Here is an 18773-nt window from a genome sequence, read left to right as displayed (position 1 = left end):
TTCCTGGAACTATAGAAAATTAAATTGAATTTTTAAAACTCTTTTCCTATATAATAAAAATTTTCCAAAGAAGCAAACAAATGGGCAAAATAAACAGGTGCTGATAAAATATGGGCTTGAGTACTACAATTTGGTATCTGTCTCTTTCCCTCAAGGGAAATTACTTTTCTGATGCCTCCAATGAATATGCAGCCACCAAAGTCAACATCTTGGCCTTCCCTGTTCCAAATCTAACTGTAGTAAGCATTTCACTATGTGTATCAAATTATCATGCTGTCTACCTTAAATATATCCAATTGTTATTAAAAAATAATTTTAAAAATTAAAAAGTAACAGAATGCTCACATCAGGTGATACTCAGAGCAATCTTGGAAACAAATCCTCTCAAATAGTAATGATGTTAAATATTTTCCTGTTTATGATTTTTTTTTTTTTTTTTAATGTTCAAAACATTTGGCTCATTACTTTCAAACACTGCTGGATACAGAAAAGCATTTCAGGAAGGCAACTTGGCAATGTACATAAAGAGAGCCTTACATTTTTTTCACATACTTTACCAAGAAATTCCAATTTCTAAGAATTTCACAGAGAAATCACTGGAAATCCACACAAATATTTCAGAACTAGAATGTTTATTGCAGTGTTGTTTAAAAAAAGCCCCAAACAAGAAACCAACTTCAAGTTCAAAATAAAAGATAATAAATTAATTGTAGTACCTATTTACAATAGAATAGTTTAAAAGCAGCCAATAAAAAATAATTTTAAGACTGCTTAGTGATGTGGAAAAACATTCATGACATAGGGTTGAGTGTAAATAGAATATTATAAAACAACGTGTATGATATCCAATGTGGCTGAATTTATTTACGTGTGAAGAAAAACTCTGCAAAGAAGTACAATAAAATATTAACATTAACAAAATAAAATATTTTTCTACCAGTGGCATCCATGACACCAGTCTCTCGTATGTCCCCTAAAACTCTGCCTTCCTAACTAGTACACTATCTTTCACATATTTCTTTAAAACAGATATTCCTAAATATTCCCAAGCTTCTTGCTCTGCTTTTTCTCTGCTGGTGAACTCATCTAGTTGCATGATTTCACTGGCTTTTCTCTATAGCTGAGCCCAAATGTATGTGTCCTGCCTTAAATTCTCTTCTGAGTTCCAGACCTTGTTTCTCTCTATCCACTGGACATCTGCAACTCAATATTACATGGACAGATTACAATAATTTTATTATTTTTCCTAGAAATTCCACTTATATTTTTAAGTTCAACATCTTAGTTAATGCATTATCCAAACAAAGCCTTTAGAATTTATGTCTTGGGCACTTAAAAAGATGTTCAACACCATTAGTCATTAGGAAAATGCAAATTAAAACCACAGCAAAATACCATTTCACACGGACTACAATGGCTGTGCTATACAAGACAGGCAATAACAAGTGCTTTTAAGATGTAGAGAAACAGGAACCCTCATACATTGCTGGCAAGAATGTAAAATGAGGCAGCCATTTTGGAAAACAGTTGGGTGGTTTTTCAAAAAGTTAAATATAAAACTACTATACAACCCAGCAATTCTCCTATCTACCCAAGAGAAATGAAAACATATATCCACATAAATGTTTAAGTCAGCATTATTCATAATAACCATAAAGGGGAACAACCCAACTATTCAAATGGTGAATGGATAAACAAAACATAGTATAGCCATAAAATGGAATATTATTCAATCATGAAAAAGAATGAAGTACTGCTACATGCCACAACATGGATGATCTTTGAAAACATTATGCTAAGTGAAAGAAGTGAAAAAAAGACACATATTGTATGATCCCATTTATATGAAATGTCCAAAAAAGGCAAATTTATAGATAGAAAGTAGATTTGTGAAATCCTGAGACTGACAGTAGGAATGGGATTCATTGTAAGTGGGCATGAGGGATCTTTATAGAGGGGAATAAAATATTCTAAATCTCGTGCATGGTGACGGTTGCACCGTCTGGTAGAATTACTAAAAATCACTGAATTGTATAACTGAAATGAGTTAACTATATGATATGTAAAGTGTATCTTAATAAAGCGATTGAAAAAAGAACTACCTTGGCTCCTCCCTCTCCCCAATCTCTTACATCTCCATAAGTCCTGTAAGAAAAGCCACAATTTAAAAATTTTCCCTTGTAAGCTTTTCTGTTTCCCCAAAATATCATTCCTTTTAATTTTCTGTACCTAGGATTCTCCTCCTCTTTCCTGCCTGGTTGATCAAAATTGTAATCAACCTCTAAACCTCAGATCAAATTTACCCCCTTTGTGAAATCTTTACTGATATCCCTTAGAAAATTTTAATCATTTTCTTCAACTTCATTTACAATTTTGTGAGAAGTTTAAAAAACTTGATTTATATTACAGTTAGGAATGGGAGGCAATCTAATTAAAGATGATGATGTTCTTTGGAGGCAGAAAAATGATTCTTTTCCCAGGTGTGCCATCTCCTTGGTGTGTGACATTTGGTAGTTACTGAACTCCCTGAGCCTCAGTTTTCCAAACTTTAATTGAGAGTCTATAACATAAACTTCAAAAAGCTGCTGTGAATAGTAAATGAAATAAAAGCAAATTGTTTCCCATCTACCTAGAACATATTTAACTTAGTGGTTGCCAGAGGGTAACGGGGGCGGGGGGTGGGGGGTGGGAGATGAGGGTAAGGGGGATCAAATATATGGTGATGGAAGGAGAACTGACTCTGGGTGATGAACACACAATGGGATTTATAGATGATGTAATACAGAATTGTACACCTGAAATCTGTGTAATTTTACTAACAATTGTCACCCCAATAAATTTAATAAAATAAAATTAAAAAAAAAAGTTATTAAATGTCAATTATCTTCACCTTTCTTCCCACCTCCACTCTACCCCTAGATTATGCATTTATTCATCTGTTATAAATCCAGTCCTTGGCTAAATGTCTGGCACTTGGTGGACAACCAATAAATACTTGCTGAACTAAATTCTAGTTGTGAAAGTTATTATTGCTATATTAACATTGTCCCTATGCTGATTGCCAATAACCATGATAAATATGCAAATCCCTTTGGTTACTCACATTGACCATGTTATACTGAGTTGCCCATGTAAGAAGCAACTAGACTGCAAATCAACACCTGCAATTTCAATCATCTGCTTTGAAGATTTGTGTTTCCTCTGTCCATAGACTACTAATCTGTAGAGTGTGCTTCTCTCAAGCAGCATTCACATGGGTGTCTTGAGATATTTAATTTTCAGATGCTCTGGAGAATAACTGCCTACATTTGAAGTTTCTTTTTCATCCCCCAAAGTAGATTTCTGCATACACTGCATAGCTCTGATGTTAAGCCAAACCATCCCAAATATACTTACCAAATTTGGTGTCAATCTGTCCAAGTTTTGTATCATGTGTCTACGGACAGTTAGACATGTAATTGTACTTACTTTGCTTAAACTGCAAAATGCATTCTCCCTGTGTCTCAAAAATGCAGACAATTTTCCTTTAAGCTATCACTAAGTATGTGGAGCATTGGGCATCTCAAATTTTCTTATCGTACAGGAACAGCATCCATGGGGGGGCTCAGTCCTCCCAGGATACAGCATTTCTTTTGGTCTTCTATATTAAGCGTCTCCTTTTCATGACAATTTCACCTCTCTTATTTCAGTGTTCTGTTTCTCTTATTGTGCATTAATTCCCTCTGGACATAGATTCAGACTATTCACATAATTACTTTGGACAGAATTCCAAATAAACATTAAGCACATTTCTTGATCTGTATTGCCTGTTCCTTAACCAATGCCCACAATTCTACTGCCTCTGTATTAAACTCAATATGTGGTTTCTCTGGATGGGATGATAAAAGTCTATAGCTAGCATGTATTCAGAGATAGGCCTGAGTTTGAGTCTGGGTATTGAAACTTTCGTCTAATTCACATTCTTAGGTTTTTCATAAAATCTCTCTTCATCCCTCCTAAGAGGTGTATTTCTAACTGCTGAAATAAAACCTTTGCCAGTTTATGAGGAGAATAATATCAAAACTTACAACTATTTTGATTCCCAAATGCAAAACGAAGCTCTTTTTGGTAGTTTCTTTTCTTTTTTAACTAAATTTCTTTTTAATTTTAATTAAACAAATTTTGTTTTTCAATTATAGTTGACGTATAATAGTTTCAGGAGAATAACATAGCGGTTAGACATTTATATAACTTACAAAGAGATTTCACCCCCCCAACACCACTACTACAATAAGTCTAGTACCCACCAGGCATCATACATAGTTATTACAATATTATTGACTATATTCCCTATGCTGTACTTTACATCTCCATGATTGTTTTTATAACTGGCAATTTATGGTTCATTTTCTAATGTGGAGTAGCTATTGAAAAATTCTCAGCTAATTATCTTCTTTATGAATAATTGTTCATCTTAGGTGAGAGCAACCTCTCTTTCAAATACACCTGATTCTAATGTAGGTGACTCTGCCTTAGACTCTTCACACCCACTAATAGCAGCCTCAAAACAGCAGCCTCAAGGGTTGAGCTCCCCATGTCCCATTAATGTAGGCAGTAGGACTTGTCCTTGTTTTCCACAATAATCTAATAAAATTGTACTTTTAGTTATTTCCATTGTATTAAGGAGGAAATTAGGGTTTAAGACATAAAATGATCGCCTTGAGTCATTGCGATACAGGTGGGTCAGACCGCTGAGTCTCTGCTGCCAGTTACACTGGCAGTACACTGGCCACACTGTGCCTCTCATCTTTGCAGCAAGCCTAGCATTATCACATCCCATCATGCTCACTTCCTGCCGGTCCCAAGCCCGGCTCCACATGTTCAATGTGTTTTAAATCTGTGTTTTCTTTTGCACTTCCACAGTTTAAGGCTTCATTACCTCTCAACCTGGACTCTTTGGATTGCCTCCTATTGAAATATGTTTCTATGCTTTCAAGGCCGCACCTTTTTCTCTATTCTTCACACTTCCTCCAACAGATAAATATTTCTCAAGTAGCACTTGATCATGGGTACATTTAACTCAGCGACCTTTGCTGGTTTTCCATCAGGTGCTTCCAAAATCTAGCCCCACTCTTTCTTCCCAGTCACCTCTCTCAGTATTCCTTCTGCACTGGAATATACATCCTTGAGAGCAGAGTCTTTGTCTATTGTATTCACCATCACGTATGTACTACCTAGAACAGAGCCTGGCACAGAGTAGGTGCTTAGATTAGAGTTAGGTGAAAGAATGAAGAAATTTTATGCTTTAGCAAGACCTTATTACTCATTACATCCAAAATAAATGAACCCTAGATAATTTTCCAACTTGATTCCATTGCTTAAAATATCTACTGTGGAGTCCTCCCTACTCTCTCCACTTTTACAATTTAATTTCCATTAAAATGTATCCATTATTTAAGTTACAGCTTATAAGTCAATTACTCTAGCTGGAAATATCCTGCCCCTTCTCTGCACTTTGCTTATGATAATTCTGGTGTCACACTCATTATATTTTCTTTGAATTATAGTTAATTCTTCCCCATTAGTTTATAAGAACACTGACTCAAAAACAGGGCACTGTCTTATTCAGCTTGTTAATTTTTTAAATTGAATTGAGTCTCAGTACAAGCCACTCTGAACTTCTTCCTTATCATTAGTAAATACTGATACACACATAAACCACCACAGTGGTAAAAATAATAATGACATTGAATGCTAAGTGCTTTGCATGGATGTAATCGCTCCAGCAACCCCATGAGGCAGATATTACCATTATCAAATGGGGAAACTGAGGCACAAAGAGGTTAAGTTCTCCGAGTTCCCACCGGAAGTACAAGTACAAGTACAAGAAAGAGCCCACATTTTAAATTAGGAGGTTTGGCTTTGGTGTCCATGTTCTTAATCTTGGACACCACTGCCTCCAACATTGCAAAAGAAGAAATTTAAAAAGAACCAAATATCAACACATTTCTATATGTCACAGGCCTATAAGTATGCAATATTTTAAGAATTCAGCACATTTGGATTTATATTTTATGTGTCCACAAATTTTTAACAACATTAAGAGAAATAACAGGGCATGATGAAAATTTTTTACATTAAAAAATAAGTGAATAAACCAAATGAATGAGTATATTTGAGACACACTTTGTGGAAAACTAGTTGTCTTACTAACACAAAAACATTTCCTTTCAGCAACAGGACACTTAGAAATCTCAGTTTTGTGATAATGTTGATTTTCTAAAAATAAAAACATGGTATATTCTTTGAACTATCCACTAGATGGCAGAAAATTGTTATTGTCCAAGACAACACTACAGAATTATTCGTGCAGTTTCTTTTCTAAGCTTCAGATTTATGCAAATTGCATTCACCTCTACCCCGAACAATGCTGGCCTTTTCACACATGGCATTTTAAAGCAAATGACTATTTTCAATCTAAGAAAGAAAAATCAGAGGTTTTCACAGTAATAACTATTAGGTATGAGCATGCTGATTATATGTTTGTGTTGCTCTGCTTTCACATCATAGGAACAGAGACACAGACATGGTAGGAGAAGGGCCCAGAACCCACATAAACTGTTCCATTCAGGTGTCAGATATTAGAGGACAGATTTCTGCAACTTTCAAGTGACAGTTCTCATTCCTGGTTGTATATTAGACTTACCCGGTGGAGCCTGGACATTGGTATTTGTTCAAACCTCCTGAACTATAAAATAAGAGCATTAGATGAGACATTCTGGTCTTTTTTCCAGCTCTAACAGTCTAGGATTGATGTCTAATAGCATATCTCTTACTATAAGCTCCATGAGTGTAAGCGCTAATTCTGATCTAGATCCTTTATGAATATTAATTTAGTTAATCCACAACACTGTGACAGAGCTGGGGAAAATGAGACAGAAAGTTTTCACAACTTTCCCAAGGCCACACAGTAAGTGGGAAAGTTGAGACTCAATCCAGCAGTCTAGCTTCAGAATCTGCTCATATAATATTATTCCATAATGCCCTCATTAATACTTGATTAATGAAAGAACTGTATCTATTGCTCTATTTTTCTACATATATTTAACATTTTACCTGCACGAACACTAATGTTTTCTACATTGCTATTTATGCTATAGCTACCAACCTGATTGGAAAATTAACACAGCATTGTCCGGCTATTGGGCTACAGCAGAAGCCAATTCTAAAAAATAATAAAATAAAATATAAGTGCATTTGGGAGTGCTGTTGTTTTCTTAGCTGAAACTGTAATTGAACTCAGTAATTTTGCAAAAGACGAGCCGTTGAAATGTACTTATTAGAATCTTCTGGAAAACTCTAAGTAAATCTTGCAAACATCTATTAACATGGGTTTGACACTAGGCTCATAGAGACTAATAAAAACTGAATTCTGTCCACACTCTGCTCTCTTTTTAGAACTTCATTTTTTGTTTATGACATCTGAACATGTAGGTGTCCTGACCCAGTAGGGAGGTCTTCCTTAGAAACAAAGGTGGATGTGGTAGAGATACTTCCACACGCAGCAAATCAAGCTGAATTCCCTGGAGCAGCTCTTTGAAAAGTTATTAATACTTTTTGTCAGCATTGCTTGCTAAATGAAGACCTAGGGGGCAGAGCTAAGCAGTAAGCGTGAAGTACAGTTGCTATGAAATTTTAGATGATCTGTCTTTGAGGAGAGTAATCATGTCCACAAGAACAAAATGTCTCTAAGGGTGACCACTATGTGATATTATCTTTTAACTTTTTATAATGGAAAAGTTTGATGCAAAACATGCAAAGGTAGAGTGAGTGGTACCCATGGTAACACTCAGGTACCCATCACCCAAATTCAACAATTATGAACTCCCAGTGAGCCTTTTATCTATACCTCTACCTAATCCCTTTCCCTCACACATGGATTATTTTGAAGCAAATCCCGGACACCACATTAAAATATGTTAGCATGTATATCTAAAAGAAAGGGCTCTTTTTAAGAAAACATAACCATTATATGATGCTTAATGTAGTGATTACATTTTTGGAACCCATTTATCTAGATCCCATACATTATTGAATGCCCTGGCCCTGAGGACTGTGGGTTACCATGAGAAATTAAATTTTTATTTCCAGAAAGTAGTTTATCAGGCAAATTTTAACCAGGAAAATAGAAAGGACCTCAGTACTGCACCAAACTTTACCTTATTTTCCTCTAGCATGTCATCCAAACTTTAGCCTAGTTTGTTTCTTGTCAAATAGTTGTAATCTCCTTAGAAACCATTTACTTTTAGAAAAGTTTGTTTCTTTTGGGTTAAATGTCAGTAGCATACATTGTGTGCGATACTGGAATATGGTGATTTAACAAAGCATGGAAGTCTACTGTACATCCCCAAAACTATGGATTGAGTGATAATTTTTAAGCTGTGCAGAGACTTCCATTGCAACTGGACAGTGCAGTGCAGGGAGGCTGACCTCGGAGGGAGGACTCTCAGCAAGGAGATGATTTTGAGAACAGCTCTTCATGCTCAGACTTCCTTGCCAACAGCTGGATTAACATGGAGGCTGTCTTCCCAGATAGAGTTGCCTTATGTGCAGTCTCTTGGTCCACAAAATCCGTGGACCACGGTAAGGAGCATATTCCCCATGGCATGTGCAAACTCCCTGAAATCCATAAGAGAGAAGTGTTTTCTAAACCATTGTCCTAGCTAGGACTGGCAGCCACCCAATAATTATCTGGGAGAGCCAGGCATAAATTCTGGCCTCATCAAGTGAAGAGGTTCAGGAAGAAAAGGAGACAATTTAAAATTGAAGACTCTCTATCTTTCAGATTCTCAAAGGGCCATAACGGTTATTCTAGAGTTAGAAGGGGATTTGACACTTAGTTTTGTCTCTGGTCCCTGGAGTGCACTTTCAACAGCTGAAATCCAAATAGGAGGAGAAGTGAAATAAAGCAGGCTACATAAAGTGATAGTTCTTTCAGCCTAAAATTAACTGAAAATTATGCACTGATTAATTCAGCAGAGTGAAATATTCTATTTTGAACAGATATACAAAACATCTGATATTTTCTTTCAGAGACCTATTTCAAATCTGTCGATCTATCATGGAACTGATCCATGGTCAATTCTCTTTTCTCCTATTTTTGTCTAACTTAGGAGTCTGGTTTTCTTAATCTTTGTTCTGGCACTGTCTTTTTCTTTCCAAGTATGGCAGCTTTTTCAGCAACAAGTCTAGAATATGTGAGGCAGAAAGGCAATCCAGGGCACTCACTATTATTTGTTTCTTGTGTCCTATGATTCCTAGATCTGCTGTGCCTTCTCTCCAACTTTCAGAGTCTTCCTATGTTTTTCATTGTTGACATATATAATGTCCAGGGTTTTTATTTGTATTTAAGAGAGGAATTAGGAAAATTACATCTATTCTTCTTCCTGGAAAGTTTACCTTATCTTTTCACTTACATATCAAGTGCTACCATGCCAGTACACAGAGACTTTCTCATTTTTATAGCTACAGTATTTCTTTGCATAGATGTACCATAATTCACTTAGCCAGTCCCTGATTTTTGGACATTTAAACAGCCATCTACAATTATTAACAATTCTACAAGTAATACACTTGCCTGCATGCAACTATGTCAGTTGGACAAGTTCCCCAAAAGTGGAATTATTAGTTCGAAAGGTATATGGATTCATAGTTTTGTTAGTTATTTATTGCCAAACTACCATTCATAGGAATTGTACCAATTTATAGTTTAACCAGATATTTGTTTTCCTACACAGTGTGTTTGCCATCAATCATTTTTAACCAAATTTATAGTTGTAAAAACTATCTCATGTTATCTTAATTTGCCTTTCCTTTGTGTTGAAAAGATTCTAGCATTGCTATATTTTTTGAGTCATTTGTATTTCCTTCTCTGTAAACTGATTGTTCATGTCCTTTGAAGAACATTCTATCAGTTAGCTGAGATTTACATTATAGGCTTGTTTTATAAAGTAGAGGCACAGTATGATGTAAATATATGAAGAATTCATCCATTTTGAATATGTAATTTGATGTGTTTTGACAAATGTATTCACTCATACAGCGACCAACACAATCAACATGTATGACATTTCCATCACTCAAAAAGTTCCCTTGGGCCCACTTGCAATCAATTGTTCCTCCCTAAAACATTCTCCAATATCATCTACAAATGGTTGATTTAATTAAGAATGACCAGGGAAGATATTATTTTACACACAGCCTAATCGCCACTCTCCTTTGGATCCAGTGGGTAAGATAGGCAGAAGAGTGAATGCATGACTATCTTATTGTCTTAGATTATGAGCCATTAGATGACAGGAAACATGGCTTTCATATGTTTTATACTGCATTTACCATTTGTAAGTGTTTAATAGATATTATTATCAATCAATGTTTGTTTCTAACTTGAAACTAGTCATTAATTGGTCATAAAAATAAGGAAATAATTGACTCACAGTTTGTAATATAAAGCAGTCTCCTACTTACCTGATGCTTTGTTCCTGACTAAAAAATTTTGAATAAATACTTATATTCTTGCACAGAAAAAAAAGATGATAGCAATGGTGTACAGGCAAAAGTCCTCTCATTTAAAATGAGCATGAGCTATGCACCATTGAGTTTGGGTGGATCCATCATCCTCATATTGGAGCTCACTGCTGCAGAGCTGATGTGTAATCACTGAGCCGCAGCCAGCTTTGCAGGACTGAGCAGGAAAGCTATGATACATCCACAGCCAAGAGTAGCAGTTTTCGACTACTGCAACTTGACTGATTCATATCAGGGTGGGAAGAAGGGAAGTGTAGTATCTGGCAATAGGTGAAGGTCATCCAATCATATTTTATATATACTACCCTGGGCAGCAGAAAGATATTTACCCTTTTGTACCGGTTATTCTTGCAAATAAATGTGACCTAGAGTACTGTGTTTCCCACGCTAACATCATCAGAGACATTGCTAAACAAATAGCATTCCTCTAAAATTAAAAGCAAGCAAACAAAACCTACTTTTTCCATTAGAAGTGTCTAAGTGTGATTAAGACTAGGCGCCACTTACGACCATATTAATGGTAAAGTTCTATACCAGTGTGGCATTCACCATCTAAACAAACAACTTGCATACTCAAGTAAACCTTCCTTGAATAGAGAGTCAAGGCTATTTTCTAAAATTATCACAGAACAAAATGAGGACTTACAGTAACTAGAGCAACAGGATGCCTTATTTGGGCTAGGCACAAAACTAACACAAGCCCTCAATAACCCACTGAATGGATAACTTAGTCCTATTTCAAAGCCTCTCACCCACTAGACTACATATATATATATATATATATATATATATATATATATATATATATATACACACACACACACATATATATATACACACACATATATACACACATATATGTATACATATGTATATATACACATACATATACATACACATACATACATATACATATATATGTGTATGTATATACACATATATATGTATATGTATATATCTATATACACACACGCGCACTTTTGAGTAATATACAATTTCATAGAATGAAGGACCCTATAATGTAACAATTGATTTCAGTCCTATAACTTATATAAACGTGTACCAATCAGAAAAAATCAATCAAAACCAATCAGAATAACAGTACTTTGCTGAGTTTTTTATATAAGATGAAAATTCCATAGGAATAAGCATTTTCTTTTGATAAATGGCTAATGCCCCTACATGGATATATTTTTCATATCGTAGTCTTTTTGCCCCAAAAATATCACGTAATTTTCAAACTGCTCAGAAAACTGGTCTCCCCACCAGTAGCTTTAAATCTCATATGCCAAGTCTCAAAATGTAAGATAGTCATTTAATTGAGACTCAAATTCCTTCCATCCTAAATGGGGTGATACTAGTGTCGGAGGCATAGGATTTTTTACTAGGTTTTTCAAGTAAGTCGCAGTGCTTGATAAATAATCAGAACTCACATGAGGAACATAAGTCAGTATTTTTGTCTAGTAAGACATGTAATCATGTCTTTGGTAATCAAAAAGGCAATTTTTTTTTATTGAGCTTTTCATCAGCTCTCTCAAAGTGATCTGTGTAAACAACACTTTCCTTACATGTCAAACAATATATACATTGAAAACCTGTTCAAGATAATTAAAAAATAATCATCTAATTCTTGTCTTCAGCTTTAATAGCAGTTCATTTCCTGGCATCAATCAGATGCTGATGCAGAAAAGCATAGGTTCTCCTAAGAGCACTGTTTCTATTTGCAGTGCAGGCTGTGACACGGGACCGTGGGAGCCCAGAACTCAGCATAGGCCCCACTTCCCGGGGGCTGCGTGCATTTAGTGCTTGTCACAAGAAATACCTGAGTCACATCCTGAGATCAGATACTACATCTTTTTCTGCCTGTGACTGTTTTCACTGCAAATTTAAAACGTATATTTTTAATTATGTAAGACTTCTATTTCACTCCCCCCACCCCCAAGACTCTTTTAAACATGCACACAGACACTTCTGCTACCTTTATAGACAGATGAAATTACTCAGTTACCTATCTAGGGACATTAAATTAGAAAACAGTTTTCTGACTGCAAGGCACAGCACTTTCTTGTTCTTCCTAGAGGTGGTATGTTAATAGGAAAAGCTATCAAAAAGAGTTATTTCTAGTTGGGTATAAAGAATAATCCCTTGACATGTGATGTCACTTCAGATTGATTTCTCCCTCAGTGTTCCTTTGTATATGTTGCTATTTATTTTAAGAAAACATACAGGAAAAGTATGTATAGCAGAACAAAACACACTCTCCCATGAGAGCTTTAAAAACAGATCTTATGTAAGTGCCAAGAATAACAATCCATCATTTTGGATTTACAATTCCTATTTATCTGAGAAAGCAAAATAGAAAAATCAGAGGTACAGATCCTCAGGGGCCTACCTGCTCTCTCATGTGTACACTTTCTCCCATATTTTCTCTCATTTCCCTTCTAAAGTCTTATTTATTTGTATGTGTAAATATCCCCAAATTTCTCCAGTTCTCTCATTCCCAGACAAGCTTCTAGAAACAGTAGTCCACACCCAGGGCCCAGTTTCCTTTCCTCATGCTACAGCCCCTCTGGCTTCTGGGATCCTTGGACCAACCAAGGTTGGCATCCACCCCTGAGGTGCTAAAGCCAGTGCACACGTCTAATAGCCTTTCACATTTGAGTATGCTGAACCCCTCCTTGAAGTTGTTACTTCCCTGTGTTGCCCACTAGATCTCCTCCCAAATCTCTGATTTCTCATTCTTAACTGCTTTGAAATCACGCTTTCCTTTAAATATTGGTTCTCCTGTTTTATTCCACCTTCTCTTCACTCCATACAGTACTCTTAGATGCAGAAATAAATCATTCTCATAGCTCCAAATTCCTGGACCAATTCCTGGCTACCAATGATTCCTATTTGCAGGCTAATTTCTCTCCTATAAATCCTGTTTATTAGACAAATCACTTGGAGGTCCAGTAGCTCAAACTCCACATTCCAGAATAGAATGTAAGATCTTCCCACTCTGTCATCTGAGCCACCTCCTGTGTGTCCTCTCTATGAATGTATCAGACTGAAGTGATCAACCCGTCATTCACTCAACACTTAGCGTGCACCAGGCACTTTGCTAAGTTTTTCATGACGTGCTCTTGCATGTCGCGTTTACAACTCTCAGAAGGAAGTATTATTATGATGCCCATTTTATAGATGAGGAAGCACAGCATCATTACAGGACCTCGCCAAAGTCAAACATGGAGTGACAGACGGAGACAGAAGGACTCAGAGACTGGGGCTTCACCACGTTCTGGCACTGCCTCTCCTGCATCTCCCACCCTCTCCTTCTGGCAGAGAGCTAATGCTTCTAGCTCTCTAGTATTTCTTGACAAGATCCTCTGTGCAATAGCCTTGGTTTAGTCTTCATTATCTGTGGATTGATTACTATAAAATCCTCTTTCTTTCTCTTTGGTACAGCTATTGACCCTAGACCCTTAAGCTCTAATCCCCACATTTTTACAGGAGTTACCTCCAAAACACCAATATGATCACATTGAACTGCAAACTCCTTACCATGATGTACAAGATTAGATGCCTGTCTACTTCCCAAGTCTCATTTTTCTTTTTGTTGTGATTACAAATGTTTTAATCATACCAATACACACACCTGGTTTAAAAAACCTATTAGATTGAACTATATAAAATTGCTGATAGTCAACTAATTTTAGTATACAAAAGTATCAATCTCATATTGAACTTATTTTGACTGACACTCATAAAGGAAAGCCACAGTTCCTTGCTTTGGCCCTTCCTAGCTCCAAGCCTGCTCCCTAGAGACAGCCATTGTTTCCCTAGAGACAATCATTTCATTTGGTTCTGGATGTTAGTTCCATATTTCTTGTAATATGCTGAACTACTGTTAGGTTTGGTTCTGACAAGCTCGAAGCAATACCTCAAAGAAGAGAACAGGGCTTTTTGTTTGTTCGTTCGCTTGTTTTTCTCTTATATAAACGATTTGCAGTATAGGGACCCTGACTTTTCCCAGTTCATGTTCCACCACCACTAGAATATGACCTTTGTCCACATAGTCTGAGGTAGAATCCATGTTTTGGACCATAAGATGGAGAAAAAGACAAAGAAGGAGCACAGGGCACGTGAGCATGCTCTCCCTTAAGAGAGATTCCAGGTGGCTGTCACTTAAACTTACACGTAACATATCATTAGCCAAAACTCCATCCTAGTGGCAAGTGAGGGTGAAGACGTAGTGCTTGCACTCGCCAGCCATGTACCACTGAAGAAAGGGAGACAGCCTATTGCAATGACAACTAAAAGTCGCTGTTACATATGCTTATACATCTAAATCTAGATCTATAAATAATTTAGACATTACTGATTCCCACTGATGACTGGTGTGTATTTAGTTCTTATACCCCCACTTTTCCTCTCCTAGTCTTTGAATATAGTCAAAAGCTACTTTCAGTTGAATCAATTTATTAATATGACTCAGGAAATCATTGTACAGAAGAATATTATCAAGATGCTATAGAGCTTTTATTATTACAATAAAGATTTTTCCTTACATAATTTCCATGTAAAATCTTTAATACTTTCCTTTATCTCTAATTTATTACCTACAATTGTATGCATTCTATTGGGTCTATGTTTCTCCTGGAGCTCTCCACCATGGAGGACTCCAGTCTCCTATTCCCAACAAGATTGGTTGTATTAGACCTACTGAACAGTTTTTATTCTGGCACTTCTCTTTGCTACTCTTCTTTGTTAGAGACATGTTTTTCTAGATTCTGTTTTCCTCTTTCTTGATTTATTCCCTCATTTTGCTGGAACACACCCCCATTGGTAGCTTAAGAAAGGTTGCCTGGAAGGTAAACTTTCTGAATAGGTGTTCGTCTGCTCTACTTTTCTTTGGAAGTTTAAGTATAAAGTTCTCAGTAAGATAGATAGCAATAGATAGTTGATAGCCAGCTAAGGTAGGTAAGTAGATAGACTTTCCTTCAGTATTTTGAGAAACACCTTCTATTGTCTCACTGCTTCCAGATTTGACATGTCTGATGCTCTTCTGATTCCCAGTCCTTTGCCTGTGGCCTAATACTCAGGAGATATTTATATCTGTGTCCTGAAATTTTCTTTGTGTCTGTGCTCTGAAATTTCAATATAAAGTGCCCTAGTGTGGGTTATTTTCACTCTTAACACTGGCAACTTGGTAAGTAAGGCCTTTAAATATGGATATTCATATCTTTCAATTATAAAATATTTTCTTGTATTTGATCTGTTATCATTTTCTTCCTCCCATTTTCACTCTTCTTTCTTTACTTCTGAAACTTAGTCAGATGTAAAACTTTATCTTCCAAATATCTTCTTTTCTCTAATTTTTCTACTCTTTTTGTTTTGAGAAATTTCTTTGACTTTATATTCCAAACCTTTTTTATCTTATTTTATTTTGGCTACCAATATAGTTCAGTAGCTCCCAACTTTATCTGACCAAGTCCTCCTATTAAGACGTGTATTTAGTCTCTTTACCTTCCTGAAATAAAATCTATAGTTAATGCAACCTACATAAACATACATTCAAATATCAAGAGGCCCCATGGCCTTTGCAGCAGGCTGAAATGCTACCTGCTGCACAGGAGCAAAGCACAGACTCCTGACACCTGCCTGCTGGGACCCATAACCAGAGCTGTGCCCCACAGCCAAATGCAGTATCCTGGCAAAGTCAAGCTCTTTCTCGCTGCGGCTTCAGGAAGGTGGACACACCAGTGTCCTGTCCGTGTTCAGTGTGTACACATCATACAACCCAACAGAGGAGTTTCCTTGGCTGACAACCAAATGTGTATCCTGAGAAAATGTTCTGCAGGATTTACTGAGGTTTATCAAGGCATCCGCACGTGCTAAAGTATTGTCTTCTAAGGGAGTAAACATCAGAGGCCAATGGATCCCCAAATCTTTTTGCACAGTCTAGGATTCTCTACCAGGAGAAGGAGATTAGGAGCCAGCTTTTCAGTAGAGGCACTGGGATAGATTGCAAAGACATGAATTCAGATTATACAGGTCCAAGAGCAGACCAACTGCCAAAGGTTATTGACACAATAAAAACCAACCCCAATGACAAAAGAATCACCAAGTGTGCTTAAAATCGCCTTTTGATTGTGCGGGTGTCATGCCAGTTGCCAGGTCTACAGTGAACGATGAATCTTACCCAGGACAGGAGACATGGGTCCCCAGGGGCCTTTCAGCTTCACCTATATGATCTCACACATCACAGACCTGAAGACAAGTGACCACACACACTCTGGGAGAAGTTCATTATTACTCAAATCCCATTAAACTACTGAAAATTAATTAGACCTTTTCTCAAGCTCATAAGCTTCAAAACGTTGAGATAATTAGTGACTTGAAGCTGAAGATTTTCAGATTGAAGCCTGATTCAGAATTTTCATCTGACGCTTAAAATGAGAATGGCTGTCTGATGTGCCTTTGAAGGAGTTCTGTTTTGAGGATCTAGTCAGTCTTTAGGAGGTGGCCTGGTTGCCTAAGTGCAAGTTTTTGCTCTTGCTTTCAATGAGAGAAGAACTAGGTCAAAACTCATCAGCATCCTATCTGAAACTATGTTTCATTGATAACAGCTTCTTTAGGGGAAAATGGTATTAGTAAAAAAGGCCAATTCTTTTAGGAAAAAAGAAATCCTTGAGTTTCATTAACTCATTACGATGTGTGAAAATCCTAAGAATATGAATAAAGTCAGATTAAAAGTTTATAAACCTTAGAATAACATGTGGATGACACATTTCAAATCTACATCTGCATGATGAATGTCAGTGAATTTCAAGTATTATTTGAAAACTATAACTATTTTAACATATACAAACTATCAACCATAATATATAATGTGGTTACAGTCATTTGAAATTATGTATGTTTTATAAATATTGCTATAAATATAATAAAGTAACAGTCTGCATTCTAAAGAAATCAACAAAATGCCCCACTATAGTATAAGGGAGTAACAAGAGGAAATTATTTATAATTAAGGAGGTTATATGTGAATATGTAAATCCTTGAACAGGACAAACTTTGAACTAGTCAGATATTTCCAAATGTGTGAAGATTTATATTGAATATAGTCAGTTATGCATGTGTGGTTTACGACTCAAATACCACAAATCTTCTCCATCAGTGACCTGACTTTCCAAAATGATGAACACCTCTTGGTATATTCTGAATGAAGCAAGGTACAATCTTACTGTGATTTACATACTATTTGCATTATTGGAAAAGTCAGCATACATAAATAAAATGGAGTAGGCTCTGTACTCAGATTACTACAAAAACAAATCTTTCACCTATTGTCTCTGGGTACATTTTTTCCCCTCACATTTTAACAACTTTGAAATTAGGGAATGCATCTAACAATGGCTTCTTACAGTCTCTTTCAACAAGATGGCAGTCAACATCAGCAAATTTGAGCAGCTGCTCATAGTGTCATTGCTTCAATTGAGTTACCTGCTTTGTGGGTATTACATGTACTGAGTTTAATTACTATATAAAATGAAATTTAAAAAAAAAAGCCGTAATTTACTATTGGAAAAAATAGCTATTCACAGGCATGGAAACAGTGTAGTGGGGCATCATTTGAAATTTTAAAATATTCTTCATTATAAGAATGACCATCATTCAATATTATTTTTTACAAAGAAAATTTAAATTGCTTCCTTGAAAGGGAAGAGTACATTCCTTCTTGATGAAAGAAAGACACCATAAATAGATGGTGGCTTATATTTTCTTAATGAAACATGTACAAGGATTGCCTATCACATGCCACTCAATTCAACAGATGACAGGTAAATTTGTAGATTTCACAGAACAGGTAAAAGAAATTTCAAAGGAACAAGAGCTGTTGATCTATATTTCATGCAGAAATATAAAGGCATTTTGTAAAGGCATTGTTTAATTCCAAGCATTCATAGTTTAACCTGTAATATTACTCCCTTCTCAGTTATACATAAAGTGATTGTAAATCTTAAAATCAATGGTATCTTAACCAAGGATGTGAAGACCTATATGCTGAAAATTATGACATTTTTAAAAGAAATTGAAGAAGACACAAAGAAATGGAAAGACATTCCATGCTTATGGATTGGAAGAATCAACATAGTTAAAATGGCCATATTACCCAAAGCTATATACAGATTTAATGCAATTCCCATCAAAATCCCAATTGC

This window comes from Rhinolophus sinicus, chromosome 2, assembly GCF_057876585.1.
Source record: "Rhinolophus sinicus isolate RSI-liver-muscle chromosome 2, RSI-T2T, whole genome shotgun sequence".
Classification (NCBI taxonomy): domain Eukaryota; kingdom Metazoa; phylum Chordata; class Mammalia; order Chiroptera; family Rhinolophidae; genus Rhinolophus; species Rhinolophus sinicus.
Note: the sequence above shows the minus strand (reverse complement) of the source record.